At 40.2% G+C, this 20232-nt stretch overlaps 2 pseudogenes; both read left to right on the top strand.

Annotated features, from left to right (window-relative positions):
* Positions 1-8035: 8035 nt before the first annotated feature.
* On the top strand, positions 8036-8934 carry LOC148005582 (18S ribosomal RNA; annotated as a pseudogene; the record flags this gene model as incomplete).
* A 537-nt stretch (positions 8935-9471) lies between these two features.
* Positions 9472-9624, top strand: LOC148005583 (5.8S ribosomal RNA; annotated as a pseudogene).
* The last annotated feature ends 10608 nt before the right edge of the window (positions 9625-20232 follow it).

The following is a 20232-nucleotide window of genomic DNA, read 5'->3' on the forward strand; positions in this document are numbered from 1 at the left end:
TAGGTAAAACTAGTATTCAAGGCATGTACTGTACCTGATTTAGATATATGTTTATTATCAAATTACCATAAGTCTCATACTTACCAAATATGTAAATGCTTGTGTCCATAGAGCACTTAAAATCTGTTCTCTTAGAGTAATTTGGTGAAAAAATAGAAAATTATTGTTCATAATCATCATGAAAGGTTTTGTTGTTATCAACTATCTTTACTTAACACAGTACAGTTAAAAAGCTGTTACTGTCCTTAGGATTCAATTCATTCACTAAAGTACTTGCTATGCAAGCATGAGCCCCATAAACCACAGAAAAATATCAATCATGATGATACACATTTCCAATCCCAACATTGGGCAACAGAGATAGGAATATCCCTGGGGCTCTCTGGATAACCGATAGCCAAGATTGTGAGTTCCAGGTCAATAAGTGGGCCTGCCATAAAGGAAGAGGACAATTTTACTGGACCAAACATAAATGGTGTACCCTGATCTTCATGCCTTGTTACTGTCCCCTCAAAAATATTCCATAAACAGATATATTGAGGAAGTACTGCTTTAAAATGTTTAGGGATTCCTATATAGGAAAATAAACTAGGAGTTTGCAGACATCTGACAATAAAAAAATTAAATTGAATTTATGGGTAACTTAAAGACAGGTAAGTGCAGAACTTCTCTCTTGTCACCTCACCCAACCACCAGGCACAGAAACACTCAGGGTAATGTTGGGTAAATTTAGTCACACTTTGTCTTTCTGGGAGTGACAAAGACTATAACAATGTAGGTCAAAATCTATGCCAGGCACATAAATGTGCAAGACAAAGGGAAACATAATAAATTCTTTGAGAAATACCTAGGCATCAGAATTGCAGATTGTTGTATTGGACAGTGAAAGAGACACATCACATGTCATCCTCTGCCAAGCTCAGCACTACAGATATGTGTTTTCTTTGGTTTCTTCTAACATTCTTCATCTATCTTCCAAATTGCTTCTTCCCCTTCAACTTACATTTCAGATGGATTCATGTCTCACCTTATGGCAATGTGTTTATACCTTTTCTGAACAGTCCCTACAACTAGCTTTGTTTGATTCTTACATGTGGATTGGACTCTTCCCTACACCTTACTCCCTAGTCCTTACTCCCTTGTCCCTACTCCCTACTTGGAGTAGATGAGAGTCTCTAAAATCTGAAACATAAATACAAAGACAAAGGTTTACTGCCACCTGCCTGAAGCCCACATCCGTCATCCCTCTGTATCCTTAACCATGCCATGGTGTCAAGGACTCACCTTGGTTAGATCCAGGTTTCTAAGAGAAGGGTTATTTGTGAGTTCCAAAACAAATGACTTTAAATCAAATCATGTAGCTGAGGGCCTATGTTCTGCTCAAGATGGCTCCCTACTCTGCTTTCTATAGTCTTGACTCTATAGTCTGTTCCACATAACTTTGTGGTAAGGACAGCTCTCTCTTGAGACAGAACTCTCTGGTTGAGACTCTACTGTCTGTTTGTAAAAGCTATCTGGATAGATCAAGTATTTTCTGACCAAAGTTAGAAAAGTTTCTATAAAAATTATTGGATTTTCCATCCCAAGTCAGAAATCCTATCATAAAAATTCTAAAAATAATCGTTGGATTTTCTGATCAAAATTAGAAAGCTAGAAAACATTCTAAAAGTGTGTGTGTTCACTCTTAATAAAACTTTCTTTGCATAGCTGCTGGAAAACATCCTAAATAAACTATATTAGCTCTCCTAATTATTCTAAGGATTTCTCAACAAGGTTTGTGCTTCTGGGAGTTACACTCCTTAAAAGGGGATATATATATATGTGTGTGTGTGTGTGTGTGTGTGTGTGTGTGTGTGTGTATGTGTATATATATACATACATATGTGTATATGTATATATATATACATACATATGTATATGTATGTATATATACAATTGATGAAGTAATAAAATGCATCTTGAAAGGAACCGGATATAGATCTCTCCTGAGAGACACATCCAGAGCATGTCCAATACAGAAGTCAATGCTAGCAGCAAACCACTGATCTGAGAACAAGACCCTTGGAGGGAATTAGACGAAATATTGAAACAGTTGAAGGAGCATGCAACCCCATCAAAACAACAATGCAAACCAAACAGAGCTTCCAGGGCCTAAACCATACTGAAAGACTATACATGGAATTATCCAGGGCTCCAACCACATATATAGCAGAGAATAGACTTGTTAGGGCAAAATGGGAAGGGGAAGCCCCTGGTCTTGCCAAGGTTGGACCACCAGTGCAGGGGAATATGGGGGGGGATAAAGTGGATGTGTAGGGGGAATACCTGTATGGGGAGGTTGATGGGAGGGAACGGGGCTTATATACAGGAAATTGGGAAGGGGAATAATGTTTGAAATGTAAGTAAAGAAATATATCTAATAAAAATTTTAAAAAATTAAAATTTAGGAACCAAGAAGATGGCAATGCCAGTTCTAGCTATAATGTTTAGGTCCTGAGATGGAGAAGAGAAGTTAACAAAAGTGAAGACACTGACCACCTTTTGATTTTCAGGCAAGTTGCCACAAATAACTTGAGCCTTCTATATTTATACAATGACAATTGTGCTTACACAAGCAGTGATATCATTGCTTACATTATTAAAAGAAATCATAATATCCACATTTCAAAAGCACTATCTTTACACAAATCCCCCAATAGTTCCCCTTCCTCCTTCTTCCATTCCTTGGATCAGTCACCACCTAAACTTATTTTGAATTAAAAAGCACAATTTCAGCAAGACAAAAGAGATGTCTGGCCAGGCTTGTCCTATAAACAGGAAGACATACCAGTCTGGTAGCAAACATGGTTACATAGTTATGCATGGTGAGAGGCCGAATTAAACATTTGTTGGTAAACTATCTCTAGTTATTATCTCCTATAATAATTCCCTTTTAATTGCAGAAAGACAAGTTCATTTTGCAAAGCAGATCTTCTAGACATCTTTCTAATATATAGATCTTTGTAAGATGTAATCATTCTAAGAGCCATTTTCAAGTCTCTATCAATCCAACATAATCTCTGCATTTTCCTTGTCTCTACTGATCAGATATAGCTTCTTAAAAACAGTTATGTAAGCAGGACCTACCTCTCTCCACAACTAACACAGACTTGCTCAGTGTGACTGGGTACTTCTCTAAAGATATGATTATAAGTCTCAAATTCCAAGGATTTATGGTAACATCTGGAGGATTAATATATACAAAAAGAGGTGAAGAACATTTTATCCCTTGAAAGAGTTTTGAGAAAAATGTAGAATCATCCACAGTGACTTAGTCTCTGTGACTCCAGATGGCCTTGTCCATGACTGATGAAGTGCTACAATTTTGATAGTGACTATATGCAGTACAATGAAGGAATGGAGAGCTTGTAGGGCATGAAAACTTGGTACTAAATATAAAGGCCACTAAATTTACCTTGTCAACTGAGAAGTGGTTTCCATGGACTTGCCATAGTAGAATCCTGTCACTGAAGCACTCATATGCTATTCCTTGCAGCAGCTACATGGCCACTGCCAGAAAGAGGTAGCACCTCTGCTAAATTATTTCTGATACATGCATGAGGATCTGAGTGCAGTCTGCAGAGAACATGTAAAAAGTCATGGGACTGTGTTCCAAGCTAATCATCCTGGTGCCTGTGAAATGGAGAAGAAAGAAACCCTGTGGCTTGACAAAGCCCCAGTCTAGCTAAATTGGTAATTCCATGGTCAGCTTGAGACCATGTCACAAAATCAATACAGTAGAGAGTGACTGAGAATGATACCCATTATTGACCTTTGACCTCCTTATTCACACCTGTGGACATGCAACTGCAGACACATGTGCCCCCACACAAACATGTACACACAAAGTACTGCGACCTTATAAGCAGACTCAAACCTCTTTAGAAAGTTTCATGTCATTTTTTACCCTGCAACATCTCTCATACAGCACACTGTTCCTTATTTTTTGCACTTTATCTCTTCTTAGTTTTACCTATAGTATGCCCATTGTCTATCATAATGAATTTCATCTTTAAAAATAACCTCAGAATCATTATATTCATTCAGCCTCCTTGTCTTTAGGCAACAGAAATCATTTTTTTAACTCATTTTTACAGGAGACTGGAGAGTTGACGGAGAAGTTAAGAATATGTACTACTTTTGAAGAAGACCCATGTTAGATTCAAAGAAAAAGATGACTCATAATCACTGGTAATTTAAGTTTCAGGGACCCAATACCCTTCCTTTTCTAGCCTCCACAGGCAACCCTATGCAGGCAAATACTCACATATAATTTAATAAAGTAACAGCCCCACACACACACGTTTACAGTCAAATTATTTTCTGGCCTTATTTTTTTTACTAGGACAAAGAGGGTAAAATTATTCAATCTACTTCATATTTCTGAAGGGGGATAACATTTTGCCTTCTCAATAGGAGACAAACCCCTCCAGATTTAGAGGCATCTAAATCCAAGTTGACAAAAGTGTCCATCATATACACTAATGTGCCTTTGAATTGTCTTTTACTTTTTAATGGGTATTGCTTACAATTGTGTTGCTGCAGATTTGGTTTTACCACAGGCTTCTTTGATGCTCTGAGCTGTTTTGATTTTAATTTCTGCTCCTCTCTCAATTAGCTTCTAACCCTACATTGTTATTCTATCTTATCATTCATTTGATAACATCCATGCTCCATAAATTTGAAGAAGATAACAACAATTGCTGCTTAAAGTGTACTTCTTTTCCTTATAGTCACTCTTTTGAAAAACATAGACATTTGCCTTTAATTGTTGTTTTGTTTCTTTGACACAAGATTTTTCCTTGAGTATAATAATATTGTTTTACTCTTTTAAATTTATCCTTTCCAAGTAAGACAATAGAAAACTTGTGGGGGTACTTTGTAACTGAATATGAGGATGATCCCTCTTGTCTATATTTTGATGTCTTCTACATTTGAAAAATGAGTGCTGATTCAGCAACTAAATCCTGCACAGGCAACCACTGTGGAGAGTCCAGTGGAAGTATTCCATGACTCCTGATTGATGTCAGATCCCCTTGGACTCATACACTTGACATTTTTAACTAATATATTACCCTAAACCCAGGTTGTTGGGGTATTTTCTTTCATCCTCTACCTCATATCTCAGAAAGAATGAAGAATATCATATTGGAACAAGGTCACTTGATTCTATTCCACGATGTGACTAAGAAAACTGGAATCTCCTAGTAGTATTCCTGATTTGGTTATAAAGGAGAACATTTTGTTTTATTTCTCTAGTTACATATAGTACATGTCAGTGTAGATGCCTATTCCTCCACAATGTATGGAAAGGTCCCTATAAATCTAAGTGATACAAATACAAGTGCTATTGTCTGGTCACCCTGGTTACACAATTCCACTGTGGAAAAGTCTCTGGAATCTACATGCCCCATATTTAAGTTTTTTGATTCATCAGTCTGAGTAATACATGTTCATGAGTCTGAACTTATAGTATCCAGGAGTTGTTTAGCTTATCTCTGCAAGACCAAGTTGCCTTCATATGAACTATATATGTATTCTTCTTTTAATTCTCAATATTATGTTCTGTTGCTCTGTAATACTAGGCAGAAATTCCAGGTATGTAATTTTTTTCTTGCTTCAGAAAGGGGTGAAACGGAACACACATATGTATAGGGATACTTTCTCTAAGTCTGGGTATGTATCACCTTTACAGAATTCTTACCATATCTCATGTCAACCTATTTCCTTACTTTAATTTATGCATATATTTTAAATGCTATATTTATAGAATTCTAATTTTCTGATTCTTTTAGTTGAGTATTTGCTTGTTTCTGCATGTGATTGCACACATGTGGATGACGGAGTACAATTTATGGCATTCATTTCCTCCTTCCATTGTGTATGTCCCAAGGACCAAACCAAGGGTAAATGCCTTGGCAACAAATATCTTTACCTACTGAGCTATTTCACTCTTCCTAGTATATTTCATAATTTATTGTTGCAAGCCCAATTGCTACCCCATGCCAAAAAAGGAATGTTTTCTTGCTGGTGTGTGCTACAATCTAAAGCATTTCTTTAGATTAAGTCATTGTCCTCTTTAATACCCTATTATGATACATATAAAATCTGTGGGCATGCAGAACCACATATACACACATAATATCACTGACATACACTGTCGGTGCCAATGCCCGCACTAACACGATACTGAGAATCGGGCAAAAGCCTGTTGGATTAAAGAAACACACACACACAAGTTTTTATTAGCCATTCTTTTGTAAAATTTTTAATGATATCACTTCAATACATAAGCTTAGAGATATACACCCACAAACTCTCACCTACAAACTATATAAGAAGGTTTTTTATCAATGTGATATAAAACTAGAGATAACTTGGAAGAAGAAATCTTAACTGAGAAAAAACTCTTCATAAGATTGTCCAATGAAAAAGCCTGTGGGCACTTTCTTGATCAATAATTTTGTTAGAGGGCCCAGCTCCCTGTAGGTTGTCCCACTCCTGGGTTTATTGTTGTAGCTTTTATAAAAACACAGGCTGAGCAAGCCATAAATATAGACCAATAAACAATCTTCTTCCCATGTCTCTCTAATATTTCCTGCCTGCTTAATCACTGGGATATCTTCCCACCCTACCTGATGCAACTAGGATTTGTTTTAGTGATTTTGTGTTTTGGACTGATGGGTGCTAATGGGATCATAAAATAAGACTTAAGTTGAATATTTCACCCTTCTAGAAAATGTGTAGAATAATTTTATTCTAATACCCTCATCTTTGAGACACAGGACATCATATATGAAAGGTCAGAAAGATTCTGCCATAAATATAGGCATCCTGAAAGGTTAATTCATTACAACCAATAGGTCCAGATAAGAACTAGGTAGATAAATATTAGCAAAATGATTGTACATTGTAAGGTTAGTTTATATAAGGAAGTAGTCATGTTTGAAATTGTCATATAATTGAGGGCCACATAAAGTAGTAATTCAAAGAAAAAAGTGACAGAATGTATCACAGATAAAATATGCCCAATTCACATAAGAACAGCTTAGGAATAAGAGAATGCACAAGAGTAGAGAAAGAGAGACAAAAATAGACAAAAGAAAGACAGAGAGAAGTAGAGCAAGAAAGAGAAGTTGTGGTGTGTGGCATGTGTTTACGGAAGTTTTCTGGACATGTTTTTACAGATTCGGGTTCTAAGAGAACAAACTATTCACTGGGGAAAACAGAAAAAGCTGGATAATTAGAAGGATCTAGAAGATTGTAACACATTGTCCAAGTTAATGTGAGTCCAAGCAGAACAACTCATGAAGATGCCAAGAGAAACCATATTGAATCAGTCATCTTTGAAGGTTGGATTACATGGAGGCTAGAAGCTCCTAGTATTAGGTCTATAAATAGTAGAACAGAGGGAAAAAATACTCTGGCCTCAGCCTAAAGGACTTATTTGCATAGCTTGGGTAAGACTCTTATCTCATCACTTTATCTAAGAAAAGAAAAGTGACATTCACTAAGAAAGACATACAGACAGACAGACACACACACACATATACAGAGACACACAAACACACAAACATACAAACATAGAGTGGTGTGAGGAGGGAGGGAAGAAGAGAGGGAGGGAAGAAGGGAGAGGGAATGCTTGCAGTCAAGCATTGAACTGTGAACAAGGTTCCAAAAAGAGAAATTTACAGAAAGAACTGAAGTAGTTGAAGGGGTTTGCCACCCCATAAGAAGAACAATATCAACCAACCAAACCCCTGCCCTCGATCTTCCATGGACTAAACAACCATCCCAAGAATACACAAGGATGAGTCTATGGCTCCATATGCATATGAAGCAGAGGATATCTTTTTCAGGCACCAATGGGAGCAAATGCCCTTGGTCCTGTCAAGGGTTGATGCCCCAGTGTAGGGAACTGTCAGAATGGGCAGGTTGGAAGGAGTGAGTGGGTGAGTGAGGAACTGACCTCAGAACAGGAGGCATGAGGGGAAATAATAGCCGGTTTCTAGAGGGCAAATCAGGAAAATCATATTTAAAATGTGAATTAAAAAAAAATCCCCTCCCCCAATGAAAGAAAAAGAAAGAGAAATGGAGAAAGCAAAAGAAAAACAAATGGGGGTACATAACTAAACAAATGGCAACTGGTGATGCAGCAGCATTATTCCCATGATAGTCAAGCATCTTCTGGGAAACCAAAGTCTTTGGGTTCCGGGGGAGTATGGTTGCAAAGCTGAAACTTAAGGGAATTGACAGAAAGGCACCACCAGGAGTGGATTCTGCAGCTTAATTTGACTCAACACAGGAATCCTCACCCAGCCCGGACACAGACAGGATTGACAGATTGATAGCTCTTTCTTGATTCCATGGGTGGTGGTTCATGGCTGTTCTTAGTTGGTGGAGCGATATGTCTGGTTAATTCTGATAAGGAAGAAGACTCTGGCATGCTAACTAGTTATGCGACGCCCGAGAGGTCGGCCTCCCCCAACTTCTTAGTTGTACAAGTGGTGTTCAGTCTCCTGAGATTGAGCAATAACAGGTCTGTGATGCCCTTAGATGTCCTGGGCTGCATGCAGGCCACACTGACTGGCTCAGCATGTGCCTACCCTAAACCTGCAGGCGTGGATAACCCATTGAACCGCATTCATGATGGAGATTGGGATTACAATTATTCCCCATGAAAGAGGAATTCCCAGTGTGTGTCATAAGCTTGCGTTGATTAAGTCCCTGCCCCTTGTACAAACCATCCTTCCCTACTACTGATTGGATAGTTTAGTGAGGCCTGATCAGCCCATGGCCCTGTTGGAGGGCTGAGAAGATGGTCGAACTTGATTATCTAGAGGAAGTAAAAGATGTAACAAGGTTTCTGTAGGTGAACCGGTGGAAGGATCATTAATGTAGAAGGCCGAGGGGGTGTCTGGTCCTTTCTTGGGCCTGTGTGAGTCACTCCCTCTCACCGGGAGGCGCATCTCCGAGTCCTGGTCACCACTGTGGCCTGTGCCACAGCCAGCCGGCCAAGTGAGCTTTTCGGGAAAAGCGGAGATTGTTACTGAGCGGTGCAGGGAGGGTGTCAGGTCCGGTCCATCAAGGGACCTCCTCCGTTCTCTCTCCCTCCCTCCCTCCTCTGCCTCCATCCACACCTCCGTGTGCCTGTGTGCCCGCCTCCGCCTCCACTGCCGCCAACCTCGCCTCCCTTGCCCGACGCAGCCGGGTGCTGGGTTCGCGGCGTCCCAAGTCCCGTGTGTCCCCCCTTTCCGTTCCGGACCCTGTCTTTTTTTCTTTTCACATGTATCCTTTAGTTTCCCACTGGCCGGCCTGAGGTGGAACCGCCTCGCCATTGGCCCCTCTCTTCTGGTGCAGCAGGGGCGGGCTGGGGAGCTTGTGCCCTTGTTAGCACCCATACGAGTCTGCTCACACCCCAGATCCCGATACAACTCTTAGCGGTGGATCACTTGGCTTGTGCGTCTATGAAGAACGCAGCTAGCTGCAAGAATTAATGGGAATTGCAGGACACATTGATCATGGACACTATGAACACACTTGAGGCCCCGGGTTCCTCCCTGGACTACACCTGTCTGAGAGGCACTTGAGGATCAATTACCGCCCCCCTGCAGTTTCGCTGCCGCTTCGAGGGTGGGGGGGGTGGGGGGGATGGGCGAGTCGCGCGCGGCTAGGACTCTGCTCGCAGGGCCTCTCCCCTAGGTCCTCTGTCTCCCGAAGTACAGACGTGGGCGGTGTCTGGCGGTCGTCCTCGCCCGGTGGTTCTGGGCGGGCCTCATCCTCCCCATCCACTGGCGCCGCGCGCCGGCCACCCTCCTCGTGGCTCCTTCCTGCTCGCTCTGCTGCTCCCGCTCCTGTCCTCGCCCGCTCTCCTCACCATGTGGACGCGTCGGTGTGGGCTGGTCGGGTGCCTGGGCGCGAGAGGGGCCGCGTCCCTGGGGTCGGTAATTGTGCCTCCGGTCTGGTGGGAGGCGGGCCCTTCCCACTGGGTCGGTGCGTCCACCGCCACCGTGCACCCGCCAGTGCACGTAGAGAGAGCGACTTGCAAGTGTCAGCTGGGTAGGGACCATACTGCACCCACAGGGCCTGTCTCAGGTACCTCTCCTCCCCCCTTCCTCTGATGGGGGCCGACCACCTGGGTGCCAGCCAGCGGGACTCCGCGGCGTCCAAGAGCTGAAGCAACTTGAACCCGGGATGTGGGAGCTGGCCGGGGTAGAGAGGTCGCAGGCCCCGGCCTGGGACCCCGGCACCCTCTCGCTCTCCTCTCCGTCTGTCCGCCCGAGGCAGCGCGCGCGCCCTCCTTTCCTCCTTCCCCTCTCGACTGTGACCTCAGATCAAACTTGATGACCCGCTGAATTTAAGCTTATTAGTCAGCGGAGGTAAAGAAACTAACCAGGATTCCCTCAGTAATGGCAAGTGAACAGGGAAGAGCCGTGGCGCAGGAAACGTGGCGTACGGAAGACCCACTCCCCACCGCCGCTCGTGGGGTGCCCAAGTCCTTTGGATCGAGGCCCAGCCCACGGATGGTGTGAGGCCGGTAACGGACACAGGCGGGCCGGGCCCGGGTCTTCCCAGAGTCGGGTTGCTTGGCAATGCAGCCCAAAGCGGGTGGTAAACTCCATTTAAGGCTAAATACCGGCACGAGACCAATAGCCAACTAGTACAGTAAGGAAAAGTTGAAAAGAACTTTGAAGAGAGAGTTCAAGAGGGCGTGAAACCGTTAAGAGGTAAACGGGTGGGGCCAGAGCAGTCCGCCCTGAGGATTCAACCCGGCGGCACGCCTTTGGCTGTGTCAGTGAGCCCAGTGGATCTTTCCCGCTCCCTGTTCCTCCCGACCCCTCCACCCGCGCGACTTTCTTCCCCTTCCACGCGTCCCGCTGTCGCCATCCCCGCTCCTCCCAACGGCGGGGGGGGGGGTCGGCGGGCACTCCGGCGGCGGGGGCGGAATGTGGTGGGGCGCCTGGGTGGGATCCGGGGTAGGTTTGGTGGGTGATCGCCCCCCACCCCCAGTCGGTGACTGGTCTCCGCTGGGCGCCCTTCCACCGTGGTGGTGGGCCAAAACCGGCTATGGGACCTCTGGGAAGGCCCTGCAGGGAAGGTGACTGGGGAGGCGGTGTGGCATCACCCATGGGCCCTGGACCACACTGCCCTGAGTATTACAGCACATCCTCGCCATACAGAAGACACTGACAGACAGATAGACAGACAGACAGACAAACAGACACACATACACACACAGGCACTCACACACACAGAGACACACAAATACATATTTAAATATTTAAAATGATGTTTAAAAAAACCAGTCTTCCTGTTTAACAGAGGTTTAAAGGGAAGTTGGCTGACAGAACGTTTTTGTGGGTTTTTATTCTCTTTTTTACCAAATAGGAGGTAGATCTGTTGGCCCTTTTATTAAAAGCCAAAGTATTACGTGGCAAGCCGATGTTTCAACTTTTAACATTCTGTTCCTTTCATGAAAACCAGGTAGTGTTGTTTCTTTGACTTTTCCTTTTTGAAACAAAATGAACAGAGCTCTACCAGTTGGCCTAGTTTCCTTGTTCCTTTCCCCTCTTCCACTGTATGCTCAATGAAATAAAGGAAATAAATGAAGTTTCTAGTTAAATATTTGTTTGGGAGACCCGAACTCTCAAGAGATATTTCCATCTCCCCCCCACACCACACACACACAGGAGGCCTACTCCCTGTATGTGGGGGAAGGGGGAGGGATGGACAGGAGCTAGCTAAGAGGGGATGGAGTGGGGCTGGAGAATATGCATGTCCCTGAAGGTCTGTCAGGGAAATACTGCTGCTGCCCTAGCATGCTTTGCTTCAGTGCTGAGCCAGGCAGTGCCTCTTTGGGGGGGGGGGCAAATTTTCTGCCTGAAATCAGTGAGTGATGATTTCAGTGTGAATATCCCTTGCAGTCCTTTCAGTGCTCTGGCTCATGGCAAATGACTGAAGAAAACCTTAGTTAGACTCACACCCAGCTGTTTGGAAATGGTAATGGAATTGATAGCACACCCTCAGGGAAAGAAAAAGACTCCCTTTGCTCACTCTCAAATCCGAGAGGTGGGCCAGGCAAAGGCATACCCAGGCCAAGTGCCAGCAGCAGGTGATTGTGTGAGAAGTGTCTGTCCACAGTTGCATTAGCTGTGCTTACTGCTCCCAAAGGAAACCGATTTCAAAACACCTTATTGATCCCATAAGTTCAACCAGGCAGACAGTGGTTATACTCGACAGATGATGTTACACAGCACAACTTAGGTATTTCAAATGGACAAGAAGTTAGTATCAGAGCAGTGTCTCAGGATGAAGTCAAAGTGGGGCTTCCTCTCCAGTATTTTGAGGTCTACAGATGGATCTAGAAAATTCACTACTGTGGAAAATGAAGACTTGTGTTGGATGGGGAAGGGAAGCCGGGCCTTGGTGACTAATGGCTGTAACACTGTCCTTCTGGTGGCTGTGGCAGCTTCATGTTCTCTTTTGACATCATCAAGCATCTCAGTTCCTGCAGGATGGCTTTGATGCTGTGGGAATTCTGTCACTTTACAAGCACTGCCATGGATCGTGGATCCACCACTCCATTGGAACTGCTCACACCGTTCATATTGACTCTTGTTACAATTCTCACACACTGGGATGCTTCTGGATACTAGAGTGGCCCACACTCTATCGTAAGGCTGCATATTCGGTTTTCATAAATTGTTCGTGGAGGCCCAATTATCATGCCTGTCCATCTTGTGAGTGTCATGTCCTCATCTTCCTCCAGACCCTAGCTAACTGTGCTGTTGCCTACTCTTTTCTGGCCTTCTTCCAGCCCTTCCAACAGACGGAAATCTCAAAGGACTTTTACTCCCGAGCCTGTGGTGGCTGCCATCTTGAGTCGCTATGGCTCGAAGTCAGTCCTTCCTTTCTTCCTCTACCCCTAGGTCCCTAGCTCCTTCCCTCTCTCTCTCTCTCTCTTTTTACCGCAGGGTCTCATAAACACCAGACTTGCCTGAAGCTCACTATATATCCAGTGATGTCTTTGAATGTCTGATATTCACCAATAAATTATAGATGCGAACAACCATGCCTGATCTTGTACAGTTTTGGAACTCATCCAAGGTTGTCTTACATACTGGCATGTAGCCTGTCAAATGAGCAACTTACCAAATCTCTTCCTGTTTCTTCTTGTTCCCTTCCTTCCTTCCTTCCTTTGTTTCTTCCTTTGTTCCTTCCTTCCATGCTTTCTTCCTTCCCTTCTTTTATTTTCCTTCTGTTCTTTCTGTTCATGCATTTTGTTTTCATTTTGATTTTGAAGTTAAAAGCTATTACTGAAGTTTTCACTTCTTGAAACCAGAAAGCATGAGCTGAGGAGCATTTAGACTTTCATATGTAGAAATCATTGTGTCCCTATAGCAAAAACTATATACATTAAAGGTGACAGAAGCATTATTGTCTCAAAGTACTGGCTCTGTTCTTCAATTATTGTTAGAAACTTTTATTATTATTAATAGTCCACATAATCTAATATGTATACTATGAACATCTGCATTTTGAAAATGACAAAGGGGTATAAATTACATTTTCAATGCAGTAACACAGAAATAAGCATTTTTCTAATATTCTCATTCTAGAGGTAATATTTTATCTGGCATGCAATTGTATTTTAGAGAAATTCATTAAGGATTCTCCTCTTGCTTAATTGTAGGTGACATTATCAAAAGTTGAAATTGGTACAAAAAACAACACTAGGATGAATTTTTTTATAACTTCTAATTTCATTGAATAGGCATGAGATTAGACATGGCTTGTGTCATTCTTAGAAGTTCTTACAAGAAAGTTACAGGAGAATTCTTTTGGAGCTTCCATAATTCGTGTCATTATTTGAAGAAGATGCTTATCAGTTTTATCTGAGGTTACAGTCTAGGTGAGGTATTTCCAGGATGTTTTCATCTTATTACAAGAAGTCATAGAGAGCAAGGTGACAAAGAAACTTTATTCAAAAACAAAGTGAGAAACATTGGTATTCAGTGTAGCTTTAATTTGTGGACCTCTAGAGAAGGAGGAATTGTTTACTCAGAGTTCAGTGTGGATATTTCAGTTTTGATTGACTTTTTTGATTAGGCAAGCCTTAATTAACTGTGAACATCAGTTTCCATGATGCATTTGATTTAATCAAATGCATATTCATTATCACTAGGTATATGACATTAAACAGGATGTTTCCCTTGAAAGTTGTTCCAGAGGATTCAATACGACTTACTGAGTGTATATTCTAAACTGTCTCAGGCCAGTTGAAACAGATTTCTCCCTCCAGTATGTGGATATGCTCCTGAAAACTTTTGAATGGAAGTTGATCATGAAAGAGAGGTTCATAAACAATGTTATGAGCAGGGAGTCTTTGTCCATTGTTTGATATGTATACAGCTTCATGCAGGTGAGATGAGGTGAGCAACTTCATTGTTAGGTATATTTCTGGAAGGTAGATTTTTATGCAGCCTAAGTCAAGTGAAGTCCCAGGTTGAAGTGCTTTTCCCATACCTATATGCCTCATTCAAGGAATTTTAGTGCTTTTGCTTGTATCGTTACTTAGGCTACAGTACAGCTCACTGTTTCTTTGATGTTTGCTCAGACTCAGCTCAGTCAGTGACTGCATCTCAGTATCTGCTGGACTTATTTGGCTCTTGTTCTTTGTCTTCCAATTTAATGGTAACTTCTTCAAGGATCAAAAAATTTGGTCATTCTATGAATATTAATATAACTAGTCATAAGCCCTTATCAAATGATAGCCAAGTCTCCTATGCTGACATAAAATGGAATTGTCACTCCAGAGGCTTGCTGAGCTTCAATATGAACTTCTAACTTCATGATGAGTAAGTAACCTTCATCAATTGCTTATAAGAAATTCATTTAAATTTTGACAATTATGTTGGGCCAGCAAGAGGGGAAAAGGACTTGAAGAACAAGTTTAACACCCTCACTTTAAACATAGGAATCCATAGATAATGACCCAATACTTAAATTGGCCATCGGGCCTATAAACATGCTGTGGAAACAGAAGACCTACGTGAACACATACACATGCAGGACACACACACACACACCCCAAAAAATAATAAACTAATGTTTTTTTTAAATTTTCTAATATTAATATGTCATGTCCTTTCTTTATTCTGACAACTGATTTATTTTACATATGTGGATTCATGGTTCACAAAATAGTATTCATGATCAATGGCAATTATAAAGGTCAAGTGGACATTTTCATGAGTTCAAGGTTATAAATTTTTAATTTAATATTCCTCAGTACACTACCACCAAGAATTAGTGTGTGTGATAATGGTGTGCTTTTGTGTGTGTGTGTGTGTGTGTGTGTGTGTGTCTGTCTGTCTGTCTTTCTGTCTATGTCTTCATGCCTATGTGTTCAAGCAGAAGACAGAGAAAGTAAATAGTATCCTCTTTTATAACTTTCTACACAATTTTCCCAATTCAAAGCCTTTCACTTATACTGATGCTATCTTGCTGTGCACAAGCTCCAGAAATTCTTTCCCTGTCATCATAGCACTGGGGTTATAGCTGTATACAACCATGACTGTTTTAAAGTGCGGGCACAGAAACTTGAATTCTCTTCTTTCTGCAGCAAATTCTTTTGCACACTAGGTTATCTCTTATCATCACTTCTGAGTAATTCTGAAGACTGCTGTTTTCACTCTCTGTAAACTTGGTAAATTATATTTACAGTCAGGATTTGAAATTTCTAAGGTCTGATAATAAAACCTACCCCATGTCGACTAAGAGCTTTTAGAATGTGGCAATTGCTATTTACTTTTCATAATTTCAAATGTCTCCTCCTAAACAGAAATCAATGTGTTTTGATAATCATAATTTAGAATGTTTCCAACTGATTTAAAATGTTACTTCAAATTGTTAATTCATTTCTTTTTTTTTTTTTTGTATCATGACATGATTTGGGCTTCTGGAAATAGTAAGTTCAAGCAGAAATAGAAGTTTAGACATACTGTATCTACACAGCTAAGGCTTAAGCAGCCAACAAGCATTTCTCTAACTGACATGGTTACAAAGTTGTCCTATGGAAAAATAAACTAAAAAGTCAGAAATTTTGCTAGTTCAACACGAAGAAACACTGCTTAATTGTTTGTTATCCATGGCATTCTCAGCCTGCTATCTTCTACAACCCAAAATAAACTGTCAAGGTGAGGCCCCACAATATTCCTAACTCCAATACTCATTCTTTACAAGGAAAAGGGCCAGGAACCAGTCTTTTGGGAACATTTTTGTCAGAATCCATAGTAGGAGATATGCTTCAGATTATAATCTGCAACAGTTTTGCTTTATAGGCAAAGTCCAAGAGAATTCATTTTGGAAAGTTTCCTGATATTAGTATATGTTTCTTGTTATTGTTAAACATATATAGCAATCATTAGGTACTAGCCCAACCCTTTTGAGCAGATAGCTGCAGATCTATGAAGATGTACTCTTGCAGTGATGCTTTATAGACAAATAGATGACTTCTTAATTCTTAAGGATAATCCTAGAAGAATTACTGAAATATCAGTGATTATTAAGCTCTCTTAATAGTAGTACTGCTAGTAGATCCCTTTCTGATAGTCAAAATTGCAATGAGAATTTTGTCAGTCTCCCATGTGTCACCAAGTAATTGATTCTTAGACAGTAACCATACGTTCTATTACTCAGAACGCTTTCCAAGAGATTGTCAATACAATTAACTAAGGTCACGGAAAGGGAACTAACAATATATTATAGGTAAAAGAAGATAAAATATCGTCTGGGTAAATCTATACAAAACTCCACTACTAGCTTAGTTATGGTTTTCAACTCTCCATGAACCTGTAAAGATGTGACAGGTGGTGGATGTTTAACTAGATAATTACTCCTAATGGCTATGCATGTAAACACTCTCAGTTGTAAAACTTCTATGTCATTTATGATTTGCTTTCATGTGTGAATATGTGATGAAATTTTTAACATGTGATCATGTATTCTGAAAGTTGTATAAGTACTTAGGACAAAAAGATGCGAAAGAGAATTTTTCCCTTTTCCCATTCAGGATCTTTCTGCTTTTCCCCTTAGATAGCTTTCATAAGAAATGTTTTACAAGTTAGTAATAAATATTATATTCACTTCTCAAAGTACCCCCCTTTTACTGTAACTACTGACTAGCTGGTGGAAAGTTCGATCTGTGCAGTTCCTGCTGAGATAGCACAAAGTCTACTTACTTAATCCCTTGCTGTTTTAGGAAGAGGTGTTAAGTGCCAGAAACTTGCAGTTTCTAGGCAGTTCAGCTACAGTAGCAAGGTAATTTAGTCTAGATAAGTAAATTTTTTTATTATTACACAGCAACCCTAAATACCTCATAAGACAAAGTCTTATCCCTGTATCTTGTAAGGAAAAGTCGTATCCTCTCCCAATGCTCTTCTCCTTCTGTGCCTTATGAAAAAACTGACAAGAATGAAGACCCTGCCAAAGTTGGCAATGGGCACATTTTTTTTTCAGTTGAAGATTCCTCTTCCCAAATGACCCTAGTTTGTTTCAAGTTCACAAAAGAAAGTAGTCAAGCAGTATGCAGTGTAAAAAGGAGGACAACTAAAAAATTTCTAATTCTACCAGTGAGAAAATAAGGAAGTTAAGCAGAAATAGCTCTTGTGTGCTAGGAATAGTCAGTTTAACCAACTTTCAAGATACAGCCTCTGTTATGAAAACTTATCTCAAGAAGAAGATATTTAGAGGAGATAAAGAGGAACCTTAATAAGAGGATTAAAGGGGGACAGGGATGAGGTGGTAGGCTATTATAGGGAATACTGTGACAGACAAGTAGCTATAAACACCCCTTGAATATACATTTGGGACACTACCTCTGTAGAAACTTCCTAAGCTACACACACACACACACACACACACACACACACACACACACACACACACACACACACATTATATGAAAGGAAGATAGATGGAGTCATCAAAGATGAAGTTCTAAATAGATATCATATGTCAACATGTAAAACGTTCGGACAGGAATGCCTTACATATTGTTAAATCATTGATGAAAGACGATACCATAGATCACACCTCCCATCACAGGCCATTCTTCTGGGTATTATTTACTCTCTACAACATGATAATAAAATAATAACATACAATGTCAAACATGGAGAAGTAGAGCCAGAGGCCAGATAAATGTTTCATTCCTATTGACTAGTGTTTATGATGCTGGAAGGGAAAACATATTTAGATATAAGCCCTATAATCTATAACAGTCAGTTGGTTAAAAAATGTACTCACTTAATAGTGGTATAAATGTGTGAATAAACAACCTCTTTTCTTTTACATTGTATTTGAGCCCCACTCTGTGAGACAGAATTCATATCTGACGCTGATAAAGTAGCCACAAACCTGTATATATATATATATATATATATATATATATATATATATATATATGTATATACATATATATGTATATATGTATATGTATATGTATATATATGAGTGTGTTTGTGTGTGTGTATTTTCACATACATTTAGAGAAAAGCAATAATTTTATTATTCTAAAGGAACATAGCAATAAAATGAATGGCTCCTGCTAATGTACTGTTGTTATAGGTGTAGATCTGTGGCATGTTCTGCCTTCGTAAGAGAAGCTTTCTTTCAGTTGAAGGGAACTAATATAGAGTTCGGATAGTGATGGAATTTTGAGCTCTCTATCATAAGTGAGATTTTTTTTTATCATACCCCTTACCTAAAATGTCAGGCATCTGTATGGAAGAGGAGGCAGAAAGAATGAAAGAGCCAGAGGTAGGTGATGACTTCAAAGAAACCGTATTTTCAAAACACAATCGTACAGATACACATATGAAGTCATAGGAACTCTGACAGCCTGCACAAGTTCTACATCAAGCTCAAACCAGATTAAAAAGCTAGCACTGAGAAGGAAACATATATACAAAGTCTCATCCCCAGGCAAGAAGCTCTTGGTGATTGAAACTTGCTGAAAAACTGAAAACCAATTTTCTCCAAAGGAGTATCATGGTATACCAACTTCACTCAATAGAAAGGAAAAAAAATGCCCTGGAGTGTTGGGAAGCACATTGTTGACTCTACAATTCTTTGTGTGTCTCTGTGTATACCTTGTCTTATTTTGTTTGTTTGGGTATTATTTTGTCTTATTACTTTTGTGTTTATTTTTAGTTGATTTTTATGTAGGCTTTATATTCTTAAGAAAGGGAAAGGCTGAGTTCTAGAAAAAGCATAAACACAGATTTGTAGATAAGTTTGGAGTATTTGTGTAGATTTCAATGAGAAGAAAAATATAACCAAAATGTATTTTCTGTAATTTTATTTTTTAATTAAAGAAGTAAAACTTTAAATAGATAAATAACAAATAAGGTAGGAAAGAAATGAAGAAGACTTTGTATGGCAACCTCTAGTTTCTACAAACACCTATACCAAAAGGAATGCACACTAAGTAAACACTAAATTTCTACAAATAACAGTGGATAATAAAAACACCTACACTCACAAAAATAGAAAAAAATTAGGGTTTATCAAGTAACATGGAGAAAGTATCATTATATTGCAATAAAAATTTACTTAAAATATGATAGTTTAATCTTGTATGTTTTTACAAAAGTTGGAAGGCATAAATGGTTTGAGCTTTCAGGACTTTTTTGGTTTTAGAAAAGAATTTATTTTAAGAAACACGTCGGGTTGGGGATTTAGCTCAGTGGTAGAGCGCTTGCCTAGGAAGCCCAAGGCCCTGTGTTCGGTCCCCAGCTCCAAAAAAAAAAAAAAAAAAAAAAAAAGAAACACGTCTATCTATCTGCAGCATGGTCTTAATACTGGAAGAACAAATTTTTATTTTATTCTTTTCATGGCTATTTATACTCATCACGGTGATTAATTTTGATGTCAACTTGACAGGATCTAAAATCACCTAGGAGGCAAACTTCAGGAAATATCTGTAATGTGGGTTCTGAATTTAATTGATTAATGGGGAAAGACTCCACCTATGTATAGGAACATCAGCATTCACCTATTTGATGACAATAGAGGGTGGGTACTAGCTGTATATTATTACTTCTCCTGTGCACTGTATCATGAACTCTAATCTCAAATAAGACATTTATTTGTTAAGTAGTCTTTGTCAGATATTTTGGCATAAGACCA

Source organism: Rattus norvegicus, chromosome 5, assembly GCF_021556685.1.
Source record: "Rattus norvegicus strain SHRSP/BbbUtx chromosome 5, alternate assembly SHRSP_T2T, whole genome shotgun sequence".
In the NCBI taxonomy this organism is placed as follows: Eukaryota; Metazoa; Chordata; class Mammalia; order Rodentia; family Muridae; genus Rattus; species Rattus norvegicus.